At 42.7% G+C, this 15,636-nt stretch overlaps 1 protein-coding gene and 1 long non-coding RNA gene across 3 annotated transcripts in view; one reads left to right on the top strand and one right to left on the bottom strand.

Annotated features, from left to right (window-relative positions):
- The window catches only part of SLC12A6 (solute carrier family 12 member 6), a 108,871-nt gene that overhangs the window by 6,106 nt on the left and 87,129 nt on the right, over positions 1 to 15,636 (top strand). The gene's annotated exons all lie outside the window — the stretch shown is intronic.
- On the bottom strand, positions 9,769 to 14,170 carry LOC117349505. Its single transcript, XR_004537185.1, has 3 exons — positions 14,076 to 14,170; positions 11,809 to 11,939; positions 9,769 to 10,237 (listed from the first exon to the last, which is right to left on the bottom strand). It is a non-coding gene; the product is annotated as an uncharacterized LOC117349505 (long non-coding RNA).

Below are 15,636 nucleotides of genomic sequence, written 5' to 3'. Positions count from 1 at the left end.
ACCTCACCTGAAATGAAGTACTACTAAGGATTGCATTCATTTCTTTTGATCTTCAAAAACTTATGCTGTTAGATACCAGTCCTTTTGTATTTTCACTTCTACTCTACCATGGGAGTAAAAATGCTTTGGGATCAGATATGGAAATCCCAACTGTAATATTTTCAGTTCTATGTGGCAATGAAGAAGTTATGAATATATGGGCCTGACAGTGCAGTTAGAACAGCAGCCATTATGTTAAGGAGGAACAGATACTGGCATTAAGCTGGTTCCTTGTGTCTGGGATTTTCTTCAGCTTGAGGCTTGTCTGGAGTGTGCTTTTCCCAGGCCCTGGCTTCTTGTTCCCTATTTATCAAATAAGATGATAGCCCTTCAACTCTATCAGAGGTGGACAACCTCAGTCCTCATTTACAGGCTGTGCCGAGTCAGGCTGGGGAATCCACAAGCTGGTGAGAGCCTGTTAATCGGGAGGGAGGGAGGGGGGGTGGTGCCGATGGACCTGGGAGACAAGAGGTAGGGGAGCTGATAGGAGGCAAGGAGAGGAGGGAGTGATGCTAGACCTGGGAGGTGAGTGGGTAAGCTACTGCTTCTAGTCAGAGGGGAGGGAAGAGGAGCTCTGCTAGTCGGAGAGGAGAGGTGCTGCTTGCCCTGGGGGTGGAAAGGAGAGGTACTGCAGCTAGTTGGTGGGGGAAACGGAAGTAGAGGGGAGGGAAGGTACTGTTGAAGCTGAGTGGAGGAAGGAGATGAGAGGGAGAGGTGCTGCTGGATTGGGAACAGAGGAGAGTGCTGCTGGACTTAAAATGGAAGAGGGAAAGCTGCAGCAGGACTGAGGGGAGAGCAGTGGAGGAGGAGGAGAGTGGATGGGGGAAGGGGGAGAGTGGAGGAGGAGAGTGAGAGTGGAAGGGGGAAGAGAAATGCTGTTGCTGCACCCAATTGGGGAGAGAGGGAAGGAGGGATAAGGAAGCCCAGGAAGGGAGAGGAGAGGAAAGGCAATACTAGACCATGGGAGGGAGGGAAAGGAAAGGCAATACTAGACCATGGAGGGAGAGAGATATCAGGGCATTGGGGGGGGAGACAGATGCCAGACCAGGAGAAAGGAATGGAAGGGGAGGACACAGATGGAAGATGCATGGTTAGCATGGAGAAAGAAGAAAGAAGCGAGTTATCAGAAGACAACCAGACAGCAAAAGGTAGAAAATCATTTTATTTTCTGTTTTGTGATTACAATATGTCAGATTTGAAAAGTGTATCCTGCCAGAGCTAGTGTTAGACTGCAAACGTGACCTAGGATTTAACAGAGAGAGGAAAAGTCCTTTTTGTTTCTTTATTTTGTTTACACCACATCGCCAGTGTGGGTAGGAGAGGGCAAAGGGGGTGTAGAAGCTATACACTAAACCCACCAGGATGTTTGAAAAAAAACAACAACACCCAATTGGGCAGGAAAATCGAATCGAAAAACCAATTCAATAGGCTGAATCGAATCTAAATTTTTTCCCCTGAATCGGGCAGCACTACTGAAAACCCGAGGACCAAGTTTGCCCACTCCTGAACGAGCTGCATAGCTGGGACAAGTCTGGTTATGCTATGGCAGACTAATAAAAAAAAAAAAGACAGGCTGTGCCTAACTATTAAAAAGTCTCAGTTTAAACACTGTAAAAAGGGCATATTTGTTTAGTATAGTATCACTGTGGTGCATAACTGCCACAGGGGAGTGAGAGCAAGAGACCTGAGAGATTCTATGAGGATGGGATTTGCCAGCCTTTTCCATTTGTTTGCATAACAAGGGACTGACCTGTATTTGGGAGGGGAAGAGGAATGGATTACCAGTTGGTAATCCCAGAAGGCAAGGAATGAGGATGATTGCTGTTTGTTGTTGTAACCATAAGTGTTTGCTCTTTCAGGGCTAGATTCACTAACCCCCGAGTCTGTCTCTGATCCTTTCCCGATTGCATGCAGGCCGACAAATTCACAAAAGGCCTGCATGCAAATGGGGTGATCATTGACATGCCCCCCACCCATGGCTAGGATCGCTAGAGAACGATCCTAGAGCATGCGCAGATCCTGACAGTAGTGATAGCAGAAGCAGCCTGCTGTCAGGGCTTCTGCCGGCTTTTAAAATTTTTTTTTTTTTTTAAATCGGGCAGATAGTTTGCGGTTAAAAAAAATAAAAAGCTCCCCCCCCCCCAAGTGCCTCCTCCCAACTCCCTAAAAAAAATGTACCCCCTGTGCTGATGCTCCCTCTGTGCCAATGGCCCACAAAAGGCAAGAGGGATGCCTGCTGTGGTGAAATGACAGCAACTGGCCGGCCCACCGCACCCCTAACCGGTCCGGCACACCCCTGGTTGGACCGACCTGACACATCTCCTGTACCTAAAAGTTGTGAGCAGGAGGGGTGTTCAGTCCCTCCTGTTCTTTAGGCTTCCCTCCTGCGCTGTCTTCAGGAGGAACCACAAAGTCCTCCTGCTCCTGCATGATGCACTACCAATGTGGGCCTTAGGCCCCACCCCAGTGCAGCATATGATGCATGGGGAGGAGCCTGGGGCACCTGAGCCAATCAGGGCCTTCCTTAGGGCTGAGCCTAAGGAAGTCACTGATTAGCTATTACAGATGGAAAAAGTAGAAAACGCTACAAGATCTAGAAACCTCAGATTTCTGAACTTTCCTATATCTCATTATCTTTCTCCCCTGGAATTACTAAAAATGTATTTGAAGGATATACTTTGTTACACTCAGATAGAAATTTTTTCACCAGATAACCTTTATTATATACCCAGTGGATCTAAAATGGTTTCAGAAGAGGGGGGAAAGGATCAATTAGTGTCACCTGATAGTTTAAATATTTCTCAATTCTTGGAATCATCGAAAGATTTTATAGCCAAAAGAGCAACATTATTAGTCACCTTTAAAACTGAAATAGAAAGGCAAGACATTCTTAAATTATATTTTATAAATAAAAATGCCTTGTTTTGTGGCCACAGATAAACATCTTTCCAGGCGTCTATAAGCAGACGCATTACAGGAGGAAATATTTCCTACAACTCAAGACTCAAGGCTGTAGGAGCTTCATTTTTTCTTAAATTCCCATGTAAGTGCTTGGTAACATATCAGAATACTAGATATATTTTTTGTTGACCAGCTCATTTAGTAATTTTTCTTCAAGATAAACCTAAAGTAGACATATTGCTTGCAACTAATGCAGAGGTTGAGATTGAGTAAAAATAGAAATTTGTTTCTTGCCTGACTTGAAGATTATGAAATACTAGCTGATGCCCCGGCGTTGCACGGGTATTTAATTATAGCAATAACACTGTAAATGGATTCAAATAAAGATACTTTATAGTGGTGAATGAAATTATTTTTTTACAGCTTAATAAAAAGTACAATATTCAAATTATAATGTGAAATATTTGACAAAATGAATACAATACAACTAACGCAAAACGTGATTATAAACAACATTTTTAGTTTCACCTCCAGGAGCAAGAACATATAAATTCTTGGGTGAACCCACCCTTGAGCAAGCAACATAGAGTTGTGGGCCGCGAGACCCCCAGAACATATCACCCCAGGTAGTGAGGGATCTGCAGACCAAGTTTCGTTCAAATCGGTCAAGCCGTTTTTGAATTACTGTGAGAATGGCAGCTTTTTACATTTTTTCCATTGACATGAATGGGTGAAATCTGATTTTCTGTTTGTAGCTCCGCCCACGTGTGCAGGTGGGCTGCGAGACCCCCAGAACATATCACCCCAGGTAGTGAGGGATCTGCAGACCAAGTTTCGTTCAAATCGGTCAAGCCGTTTTTGAATTACTGTGAGAATGGCAGCTTTTTACATTTTTTCCATTGACATGAATGGGTGAAATCTGATTTTATGTTTGTAGCTCCGCCCACGTGTGCAGGTGGGCCGCGAGACCCCCAGAACATATCACCCCAGGTAGTGAGGGATCTGCATACCAAGTTTCGTTCAAATCGGTCAAGCCGTTTTTGAATTACTGTGAGAATGGCAGCTTTTTACATTTTTTCCATTGACATGAATGGGTGAAATCTGATTTTCTGTTTGTAGCTCCGCCCACGTGTGCAGGTGGGCCGCGAGACCCCCAGAACATATCACCCCAGGTAGTGAGGGATCTGCAGACCAAGTTTCGTTCAAATCGGTCAAGCCGTTTTTGAATTACTGTGAGAATGGCAGCTTTTTACATTTTTTCCATTGACATGAATGGGTGAAATATGATTTTATGTTTGTAGCTCCGCCCACGTGTGCAGGTGGGCCGCGAGACCCCCAGAACATATCACCCCAGGTAGTGAGGGATCTGCATACCAAGTTTCGTTCAAATCGGTCCCACAGCTTTTTACATTTTTTCCATTGACTTGAATGGGTGAAATCTGATTTTCTGTTTGTAGCTCCGCCCACGTGTGCAGGTGGGCTGCGAGACCCCCAGAACATATCACCCCAGGTAGTGAGGGATCTGCAGACCAAGTTTCGTTCAAATCGGTCAAGCCGTTTTTGAATTACTGTGAGAATGGCAGCTTTTTACATTTTTTCCATTGACATGAATGGGTGAAATATGATTTTATGTTTGTAGCTCCGCCCACGTGTGCAGGTGGGCCGCGAGACCCCCAGAACATATCACCCCAGGTAGTGAGGGATCTGCATACCAAATTTCGTTCAAATCGGTTAAGCCGTTTTTGCGTGATCGCGGCACAAACACACACACACACATACATACATACATACATACACACACACATACATACCTCTGATTTTATATACTGTATATAGATTGCTTTTCTTTTTTATTCTTTTAATTTCTTGGTGACTCCTTCAGGATAATCAGCCCCCATATAATGTGGACTTGATAAGATTTTTTTTTTTTTTTTAGTTTTAAGTATTTTCTTAGAGTTGTTTTCTTTGCTTGAAGTTGTTATATCTTGTAACAAATAAATAAATTTATAAATAAAATAAAAAAAATACTAACACCCCCCCCCCTTTTACTAAGCTGGTTTCTACAGCGGTTTGGAGCGCTAAACGCTCATAAGAACCTCTACTGTGGCTTAGTAAAGGGGGTGGGGTTGTAGATTTTTATGAATTTGTGGTATATTGAATAAGTTTGACTATGATAGCAGACATTGATCATTTATTACTGATTTGTCAGTAAATGATGGTGAGAATGGTATAGAATAGTGGTATGCAATTCCAGTCCTCGAGAGCCGGAGCCAGGTCAGGTTTTCAGGATATTCACAATAAATATGCATGAGATAGATTTGCATTTCAAGGAGGCAGTGCATGTAAATCCATCTCATACATATTCATTGTGGATATCCTGAAAACCTGACCTGGCTCTGGCTCTCGAGGATCAGAATTGCCTACCCCTGGTATAGAAAATTGAATAAATAAGTTAGTGTTCCTGATGAAAAAAATGAAAGTATGATTTGTAAGAGAGTTTGGTTTTTTTTGTGAGATTGATTTCTTGAATAAGTGTTTTTAGGTTTTCCTATCAAATTTAATGGAGTTATTTTAAAATTGTATTTTTAAATTTGATTATACCACTCAACTTACACAGATCTAAATAGTTTGATAAAACATTGCTTATGGAGTTCTGTGATCAGCCTGCCTTTTCATCCATTCCTTTTTTTTTTTTTTTTTTGCCATCCCCTGCTTTGGCTCTTAAACACAGAAAATGATGGTAAATGTGACCTCTTTTCCTTTCTTAGACTGGAGGAAGTGGTGGGGGGAGGTTAGGGGAGCATGCTAGGACAGTGTGAGGGTGACTGTAGTGCTTTCTCTCTTGGACATGGTGCAGTGTGGGAGGACAACTCAACACTGACTCATAAAGCCCTGGGCATCTGTCAGTTTATGTAATTCCAAGCTAGCATCTTTACTTCCTCTTGCATTCGTTACACAGAGACATTAGTTTCTATGAATTCCAAAGTAAGCTTCAGCACAGGCAGTTGCTGACATTTCCCCTGGCCAGGATGAGTGGAAAAACTGATCCTTGTTCTAATAGCTTACTGAAAGCTCAACAGGACATTGGTTAAAAAGCACTGTAGCAATGTCCAGGTAGTGATACTTTGGCTGCTGCTTAATATTTGCATAATCAGAGAAAACAGGTTTAACTTCCAAAGCCAGTTTAACTAAGGATTGCTTCCTCACCTTAAGTCAACCAAACAGGTTATTGCAGTTCTCATTTTGTCCCACTGTATGCATGGATAACTGTACAATCCATGCATACAGTGGAGAAAATTAAAACTGCAGTAACTTGTTTGGTTGATTTGGGGATAGATGATGGCAACCTTTACCCCCAACTATAGTAGCAAAGGAATTAAATAGTAACTACCTTCTAATATGTCATCCTATTTGCTCTGATATCTTGTCATCATTTGGCACCTTTAGTTTTAGGACATCATGAAAATGAAGAGTGTTTGAAGAGCAAATAACAGGTTAAGGCAGGGAAAGTGGAACAGGTGTTGCAAAGGCAGAAAGAGGAAAGGGGGATGGAAAAAATGAAGGGAATGTATAGACTCCACCCTCTCCCGATATTCAGCTGGTAGTGATCATCGCCGGCTAAATTATGGCCTGATATTCAGTGTCAGACCATGTCTGGGCACTGGCACTGAATATGAGATAATATGGCCCTCCTCCCACCTCTCAGCCTTATGTGGGCCCAGCTGAATATAATCCTTCCATTCCCTGACCCCCTCTGTCTAGACAGTCCCCCCCAGGCCTACCCTTGGAAGAGAATAGTGTTCCAATGGAGTGCATGCGATGTTTGGGGAAGCAGAATTCTTTCCTGCTGCAAAAGATCTTGAAGCTTTAAGGGAGAAGGTTGTTATGAAAGCTCTAGAACTCAGATTTTCCCCATAGGATCACAGCCTAGTTCACACCAACTTTATGAAGGTATCTCATAAATACTCATGATATAACTTGAAAAACAGATCTTTGGGTTTATAGCCCTCAGGAGCAGAATTTGACATCCTTGATCTAGGAGTTATCACTGTTTATTCTATCTCCTTTTTACTGAAAGATGTGGTCCGTGACTAGAGTCTTGATCAGCTTCTTATACTGTATTCTATTTCAGTGTTCTTCAGTGTAATCTTGGGGGCCAGTGGTAGTCTCTGACGACCTTTAGAGTGGCCCCCGTCATCATTCTGTTTTTTTTGTTTACTACTGTCTGTCTCTATACGCAACCTTGTGTCAGAAAGGGGAAGTAGATGGGGGTAGGGGAAGAACCACATGCTTGGAGGACAAGGCATTTCTCAATAGAAGAGAATGTACTTAGGAATACCCTCAGTAAAAAAAAAAAAAATTGAAGGCAGGCTGTTTTACTTCTTGGGATCTAGCTAGGTACTTGGGACCTGGGTTGGCCACTGTTGGAAACAGGATACTGGTCTTGATGGACCTTTGGTCTGTCCCAGTATGGCACTTCTTATGTTCTTAAGGGATGGGTGTTGTTGACACACGCTGGTGAGTAGTGTTATGGCTCTGCATGGGAAAATATTTGGCATCTCTCAGCACTTCCAGCCTGTCAGAACGGAAGAGTTATTTATTCCCAATAACTTTTATTAAAGTGGGTTGCTGTAGCCTCCATATGTCCAAAAAGGCACCCAGTGTCTTTGTCATCTTGCAGGCATTTATTCATCTGACCTGGGAAGCTAGGTAGCCTGTCATAAGGCAATTTTCAAAATTGCCTACATAGAGACAATTAACTTTGTAACAGTTTTCAACGAGAGCATGTGCGTTTCATTAGAAACATTTGCACCCACCTTTCATGAGGGTGAATTTTGTATGGAAAACAACATGTGTAGATAGAAAAATAATATTCACACAATGCAGGATCTTCCACCTAAATCACATCCCTGGGATCACCTTCCCTAAATGCAGCTAATGAAGTGTGCATACCTCACCATAGTGAGAGAGGGTGATCTTCGGTGTCCTGTTCATGCACATAGATAACTCATTGTTTATCTGCATAAATAGCTTTTGAAAATTTTCCTTACCAGGTGGAGAGATAGATTGGATTTTAGACTAATTATTTAATTAAATATTCAGGCATATGAGCTATTTCCTGCCCAAACTGATAGTCTTGGTTTACCAGCGGTAGTAAAGGGTGAAGTGACTTGGCAAAGGTTACAAAGTATCTTTGGGAGAAGTGGTATTTTAACCCTGGCTTCTCCAATGTACAGTTCATTTTTCTAGCCACTGAGCTAATTCTCCGCTATTTTCATTAATATACTTCAGATGCTGCACTGCAAACTATCATGAAGAGGGACGTATGTGGTTTGAAAAACTTATATTGCACTCTAGAATAATCTTCATTTTTTAAGTGGGGCTCTTTGGATTCTAATAAACTGAAGGAGAACCACCAAATACTTTCCCATGTAGAAACATGAAACTTCTGCCTAGTGTGTGTCAATGACATCCATCCCACAGCCCACCTTCAAACTTCATTGGGGGGGTTATTCTCCAAGTTGTAAACATTTCTAAATGGATTTTTTTTTCTGTTGAGAAATGCCTTGTCCTTCAAGTGTAGGGCTTTTCCTCACTTTCCCCTTTCTGTTTTGAGTCTGGGTAGAGTAGCAGGGGGCGACACCCTCCCCCCAAAACCAATGATGGGCCACCATTGAAGATGGTTCTGTTTTCTCCAGGACTGACATTATTACATACAATACATAGTAAAAAGTTCTAGTACTGAATTTAGCTTCTGAGCTTCACAATATTGGAAAAATCTTTCCTGATGATTTCTGGTCACCACCACCATCATTTATATTACAATTATGAGAGTGATTTCATAAATAGTGCACAGGTTAGCAACATTGGGGAGTGGATGATGCAATTGCAGTAAACCTTGTTTCACTTTCATTTCAGTGCTTGAAACAGCAGGACGTGTGCTTAAGAGCTCTGAAGTATACATAGTGTGGCTGGGACAAGTGTGGGAAATGGAGGCTGTAGGTGTCTCAGGTACTGTGTCTATTGACGATCAGAGGCCTTACATTAAGATTGAAACTACGAGGCAAAAACCCACCAAATTCACAGTGTGTTTCGTGAAGTTTGTGGTGAGTTAACAGTGGACTATAGTACAGTTTCTTAGTGGGCTACTCATTTTCAGAGTGGTCATGTGAGCATAGATGATGCAAGACCAGGAAGGCCGAAATCAAGAACCGATGAACGATGTATGAAACTCGTAGCTGATGCTCTTGAACAAGATCGACATGCAAGGAATGTTCTGAAACCACAGGGATTCCACCATCATCAATATACCGAATTCTGACAAATGATTTAAAAAAGAGAAAAATTTCTGCGTGATGGGTCTTCCACTTCTTGACTGCTGAACAGCAGAAGAGACACCTGGACAGTGCAACCATGCTGGAACAAAGATTTGATGTTAAAAGTCAGGCATTCTTGAATTGCATTGTTGCTATTGATGAAACGGGGGGGGGGGGGGAGGGGGGTGTCAGACTTTGAGCCGGAGCTGAAATCACAGTCCAATGAGTGGAGAGCTCCATCTTCCCCATGACCAAAAAATTTAGATGAGCTCATTCAAAAGTCAAACAAATGATGATTTTTGCTTATGATCATGAAGGCATCATCACAAAGTTCCATGTGGAAGAAGTGTCAGCAGTGTATTATCGTGATTTTTTTGCAAAAGATGCGCAGAAAAATGCACAAAATCCAACCTCATTCTTCACGACAATGCTTGCCCACACATAGGGAATGTCATCATTGAAAAACTACACGAATACTGCTGGGAGGTGTTACTTCATGCTCCCTACAGTCCAGACATGAATCCACCAGACTTTGACCTTTTTCTAAGGTTGAAATAACCTATGCGTGGACATCATTTTGCATGTCTGGAAGAGCTTTCTTAACCAAGCCCTTCGGCAATTGAACAAAAACGGTTTCTTGGATGGAATAATGAAGCTTCCCAGACATTGGGACTCAGTCATTGCAAAGCATGGAGACTATATTGAAGGATTGTAAATAAATACTTGGGAAAAAACAAACAAACATGTAAATTTTTTTTTTTTTTAAAATGTGCATTATTTATGAAATGACCCTCATAGGTTGAAAAATAAAGGCATTATCTAATGTTCAGTTTGGATAAAACTGTTAGGTGAAGGGCAGATTGGATTCTTCTAATAGACTTCTTTATCAGTGGCAGGAAATGTACACTGGTAACATCTATTTCTAGCTCCAGCTGATCCATGCTGCTCTGTGTTTGTTCTTGTAGCTGAAAAAGGGAAGGCTAAAAGAGAAATTTCAATAAACTAAAAAATTCTTTAGTCTTGATCTTGAAACAACCTCTCCCCCCAGATCTCCAGTTAAATGCAAATATATGTATAAGTAAGACCAAAACAAGGTCCTGAAAAATCATTAGTGCAAAGAAGGTAGTAAAACCAATATGGTGACTGCTAGAAAAAGGAAATGAGCTGTGTACTCCTAGAAACACTGTGAAGATGAAGTCTGTGAGGCTGTCAAGTTATCTGTTTCTAGGAAAGAAACTTTGGCCAGGGCTAATTTTGAACTTCCATCCAAAGCAGAATCAGTGCGGCAGATACCGTAATGCACTAGGATGGGGGTCAGAAATATAGAACTGGCCTAAAATCTGTCCTGGAATCTAGCAATTTGGTAACTTCACATATAATCTTACTTTCCACTCCTTTATCAGTTCTCCAAAACCGTGCAGCCTTTTGTTTACCAGTAGAGGGCAAGCAGTGGCTTCCCCCATGTCTTTCTCAATAACAGACTAGGAACATGTCCAAACCTTTCTTAAAACCAGCTACGCTATCCGCTCTTACCACATCCTCTGGCAACGTGTTCCAGAGCTTAACTATTCTCTGAGTTAAAAAATTTCCTCCTAATACTTTTAAAACTAATAGGAGGAAATTTTTTTTCACTTGGAGAATAGTTAAGCTCTGGAACACGTTGCCAGAAGATGTGGTAAGAGCGGATAGCGTAGCTGGTTTTATGCGGCTCATGCGGCGGCCTTTTGATCAAAGACCAGTGCTCTAAATGAGTCCAGCCTTACCTGCGTACGTTCCGGTTTAGCAGGAACTTGCATGCAAACCCACCAACTGATTGATACATGCGCAGAGCCCTAACAGTAGTAACAGGTGAAGCAGCCTCCTGTCACTGCTGTCAGGGCTTCTGCTTTTTATTTAATGGAACAGATATTCTGCGCAACTTAAACACTCACCATTTGTCCCATTAAAAAATCTGCTTCCCTATTCTAGCACCCTCAAGCCACCATCCCCCCACAACCCCAAAAAGATGGCAGGAGGGAAGCCCACTCCCTTCTGCTAGGAAAGACCTTCCTTCCACTCCTGCCGTTTTAAGGTGGGTCGCCAGGATTGTCGGAGGGGGGAGGGCGCCCGATTGTCAGGGGTCATTGGGGGAGGGCTGTTGGTAGTGATGGGCGGTGTTTTTTTTTTTCTTTTTTTATGGGGCAGATATTTTGTGTGTGTAATACGTGCAAAATATCTGTGCTATTGAAAAAAAAACCCAGAAACCCAGGCAGGCCTGTCAGTAACATAGTTACCAACAGGTCTACAGCAATCGGGTTTTATGATCGGTAAAACCCGATGCTAAATAGCCAAGGAATGTAAGTGAATCAATTGCTTGGCTATTTTGCATGGGATTTTACTAATTTACATGGCTAGATCGGAAAATGGGCGATCGAGGGGAAAAATTCATCATGGGCCATTTAGTGAATTGGGTCGGTTAGCAGCGATCAACGATCACTGACTTTAGTGAATCTAGCCCTTAGTTGGGTGTGGAAGAGCAGCAGTAATATCAGACTGAGAAAGAAGTGCTTACCCCACCTCAAACCCTTGAGGTTTTCCAGAACTTTAATTTGCTTCTAGATGGGAGTATTCAAAGAGCCAAAACATGAAATTTGTGTGACCTTCTGATTATCTCGGTTATTATTTGTAGTCCTTTGGCATACTCTATAAAAGAAGACAAAAACCACTTTCTTTTTATCAGGTAGTGTTTTGTTACTAGAACATTTGATACTATTAATGACAAATATTTGAAGCTTTTTGAAGATTGCTGGGTAAGCAAACTTTTTTACTCAGTGATAAATGGAAGTCAGTAAAGTGAATTTTTTATGATACCGTATATACTTGAATATAAGTCAATCCAGAAAGGCGTACAAAAAGTTTGACTTGAATATAAGACCGGGGGGAGGGGGGTTTAATATTCATGTGCCCTGCCAGGCTCTGCACCCAGCCCCCCTTCCTCCCACCCTATCAGGCTGTCTTCCCTATCCCCACTCCCTCCCTGCCAGGTTCTGCACCCAGCCCCCCCTCCTGTTCTGTTCCCTGTCCCCCCCTCTCTCTCGATGTCCTTCAGGCCTCCACCGGGCCTACCCTATGACATAGTGGGCTGGAACAGGAGGCATGTCTCTTGTCCTGGCTGACTCTGCCAATTTTTTTTTTACCTCCCTCTCATCTCCCCATGCGTACCTTTTTGAATCCCTGGTGATCCAGTGGTATACCGGGCTTTCTGAGCTCCTGCCCCATGCTGAGCCCCTCCCTGAATGGTTGCCTTGAGTTCTTGTGGCCCAGCGGTGTACCAGGCATGATCGAGCTTTCCTCGTTCCTGCCTGGTGCTGAGCTGCTCGCTGGTCCTTGAATAAGTATGGGTTTACAAGAAATAAGATTAGCAAAGATAAGAACCTAATCTTTTCATTTTTCGTTGATATTTCTGGGCCAATGAACATAAAGCCCACTGGGTACTGTCCTTATGTTCCAACTACTGGAGTTGCCGTCAAAGTTAACTCCAGCCCATCCAACCATCTCGTTGTTTGTTGATACATACCGTAAAGTCTGCCCAGCAATGTCTTCATGTTTAAAGTTACTGGAGTTCCCATCAATGTCCTCCCTAGCACATCCTATACTTAATTGCCATAAACTTGACACAGACCATGCACGTCTGCCCAGTATTGGCCTTAGCCTTTCAATATATACCATTTATTTTCTAATTAGAGATCTTCTGTGTTTATCCCACACTTTTTAAAATTCTGTCAGTTTTTCTTTCCACCACCTCTCTCAGGAGGACATTCCAGATATTCACCACTCTCTCTGTGTAAAATAATTTCTTAACATTACTCCTAAGTGTACCTGCTCTCAGCCTCAATTTATGCCCTCTAGTTTTACCATTTCACTTCTCTGGAAAAGATTTAATCCTGTATTAATATTTTCAAGTATTTAATGTCTATATCATATCTCCCTGTCCCTCCTCCAGAGTATACTGTCACCGTGTATCACCTAGGCTGGGCCGCGCCCAAGCGGGAGTGACCAAGAGAGCCCAGGGCACACGGTGCTGACTGAGCAGTACTGATTGGAGTTGGTGGATCAAATGAAAAACACCCAGTTCTGCTTCCAAAAACCAAATTCTTTATTCCATTAGGAACTTCAGCTTTCCAAAATCTACAGTTTGTTTTCACAGTTCCAAAAGAAAAATAAACTTGTGTTTCTCAATAATAGTCCAAATTGACTCTTCGTTACATCAAGGCAATAATAGTCCATGGATTCCAACTACTTTCAAAATACTCTCTCTTAGTTGGATATAGTCTCTGCCAGCAATCACTTCTGGCTGCTTTAGACTGGACCTGCCTCTGAGTTCTCTGGATGCAGAGCTCAGGGCAGAAGGGACCTCCTCCTACAATGACCGTTGGCTGTGGTCCCTCCCAACTAGGGCCCACAATCCAGCCCAAGCCAAAACTTCAAAAAGGGAAAAGGTCTCCCACTATTGCCAAGGCTGGGCAGTGCTAATTGCCTCAGCCTATAAACCCTGTGGTTCTTGCTCAAAAGAATGCAAGGAACCATCTCAAACCACTAAGGCTTTCAGTAACTTCTCTTCTGGCTTGAAGGTTACAAAGACAGTCAGCCCCTTGACTAGCACAACCCAAATTCAGCCTAACTTCTTTAAACCCCATTGGTTTCCATAGCCCACTGGTCAGAATCATCACTTCCTTCTTTATAGTCCATGACTTCTTCCTGGTCTACAAAGTCTTCACTGTCTGAAGCTCCTCTCATGCACTCCTCTAACATTTCAGCTTCTAAACAATTAGATCTGACCTGAGTGTTAGGCTGAGGTACATTGCTCCGGACTCTTGGAACGGGTTTCCTGTCTCCTAGCCTTCCTCTCCGGTACAGCATGGGTTGGTTCAGTGGCAGCCTCCCTTCTGAGTGCTACTGCTGGTCCCTATAAGCCTTAGGATAATAAGCAACAGGTGTAGCTTGTTCCTGCCCAACTTGAGGACTGGAATGTTCCTGGTGTTGCCTGGAATTGTGTTCCCCATGAAGGTCAGGTGATGTGTGGTGCATCCTCCCCCTAGGAACACTATCCCGAGTACCTTTAGTTCCCTTTACCCATTGTTCTCCCTTCTCCAAAATCCGGCGAAAACAAATAGGTACTTCTTTGCTCTTCACTGAACCTTCCCTGCCTGGCTGTAGTTCTGGGTTGAGGTGTTGGTGTGGGTAGTGTTTTATCTCTTTGGGCGAGTATTTTCCCTTGCCTAGCGCTAGGCATAGGCGTCCTTTCCCTACCCTGATCAGTCGCAGGGCCTACCCTGTGACAATACATACTCAGGTCTTCCATTCTCTTCTCTTACTTTTTTTTGGCACAGACTCCCTACCATTTACGTTGCCTTCCTCTGGACAGCTTCAAGCCTTAAGAACATAAGAATTGCTGCTGCTGGGTCAGACCAGTGATCCATCGTGCCCAGCAGTCCGCTCCCGCGGCGGCCCCTGGTTCAAGGACCTGAGCCCTAACTGAGTCTAGCCTTACCTGCGTATGTTCTGGTCTAGCAGGAACTTGTCTAATTTTGTCTTGAATCCCTGGAGAGTGTATTCCCCTACGACAGCCTCCAAGCCAAAATTCAAAAAATGGGGCCACGAAGTGTACCAATAAAAGGGTCATCAATAAGAGATTTATATCCCTGGTTGGTCTCTTTTTCTCTCTTCATTTTTTTTTGACTTTGGCAATTAGTGCTCCCTGTGCCAGAGGATACTGATGCTCTGCAGAGTGTAACAGGTAGCGATTTTGGAGACATCCAAGAGTTTTTCAAGATGATGTGAATTTTCAATATTACCAAAACTAACATCTGTTTTCTTAGGGTCTTGGTATGTATGCAAAGCAAAGACCAGGAATTTGTGGTTTTTATCTACAAGGAATTGTATTCTTTTTGGTAATTAACAGTTATTATAGAGGAATGGAGTTTTGGATTTAACTCTTGCTGTTTTAGTTGTTTCTCAAGGCATTTTATGCTTAAGTACAGTGAGTAATTTTCTTGCCCCGGGGCTTACAGTTTGTATGTATCTGAGGCAATGAAGGGCCAAGTGTTTTGTTTAAATATCATAAGGAGCTTTAGTGGGAATTAAACCTTGTTTCTCCATTTCTCAGCCTGCTGCTGTATTCACCTCTACTAGTTAATGTATACTTTTATTAGGAACTCATTAGTTACACCAGGTAGAGTGGGAATTATAGAAACTTAGTAAAAGAGAGAAAATTGGATAGACTTGCATGTTTAACATTATAGGGAAATAAATCACAACTGATACATTCATAATTAATTTACAATTAACAGATCAATGTCGTGATGCTAATGGATATGTTTAGCGAATATGCTAGCTTGTT

The sequence above is a fragment of the Geotrypetes seraphini genome, chromosome 16 (assembly GCF_902459505.1).
Source record: "Geotrypetes seraphini chromosome 16, aGeoSer1.1, whole genome shotgun sequence".
Classification (NCBI taxonomy): domain Eukaryota; kingdom Metazoa; phylum Chordata; class Amphibia; order Gymnophiona; family Dermophiidae; genus Geotrypetes; species Geotrypetes seraphini.
The sequence above is the reverse complement of the archived record's forward strand: the minus strand, read 5'-3'. Positions and strand labels throughout refer to the sequence as shown.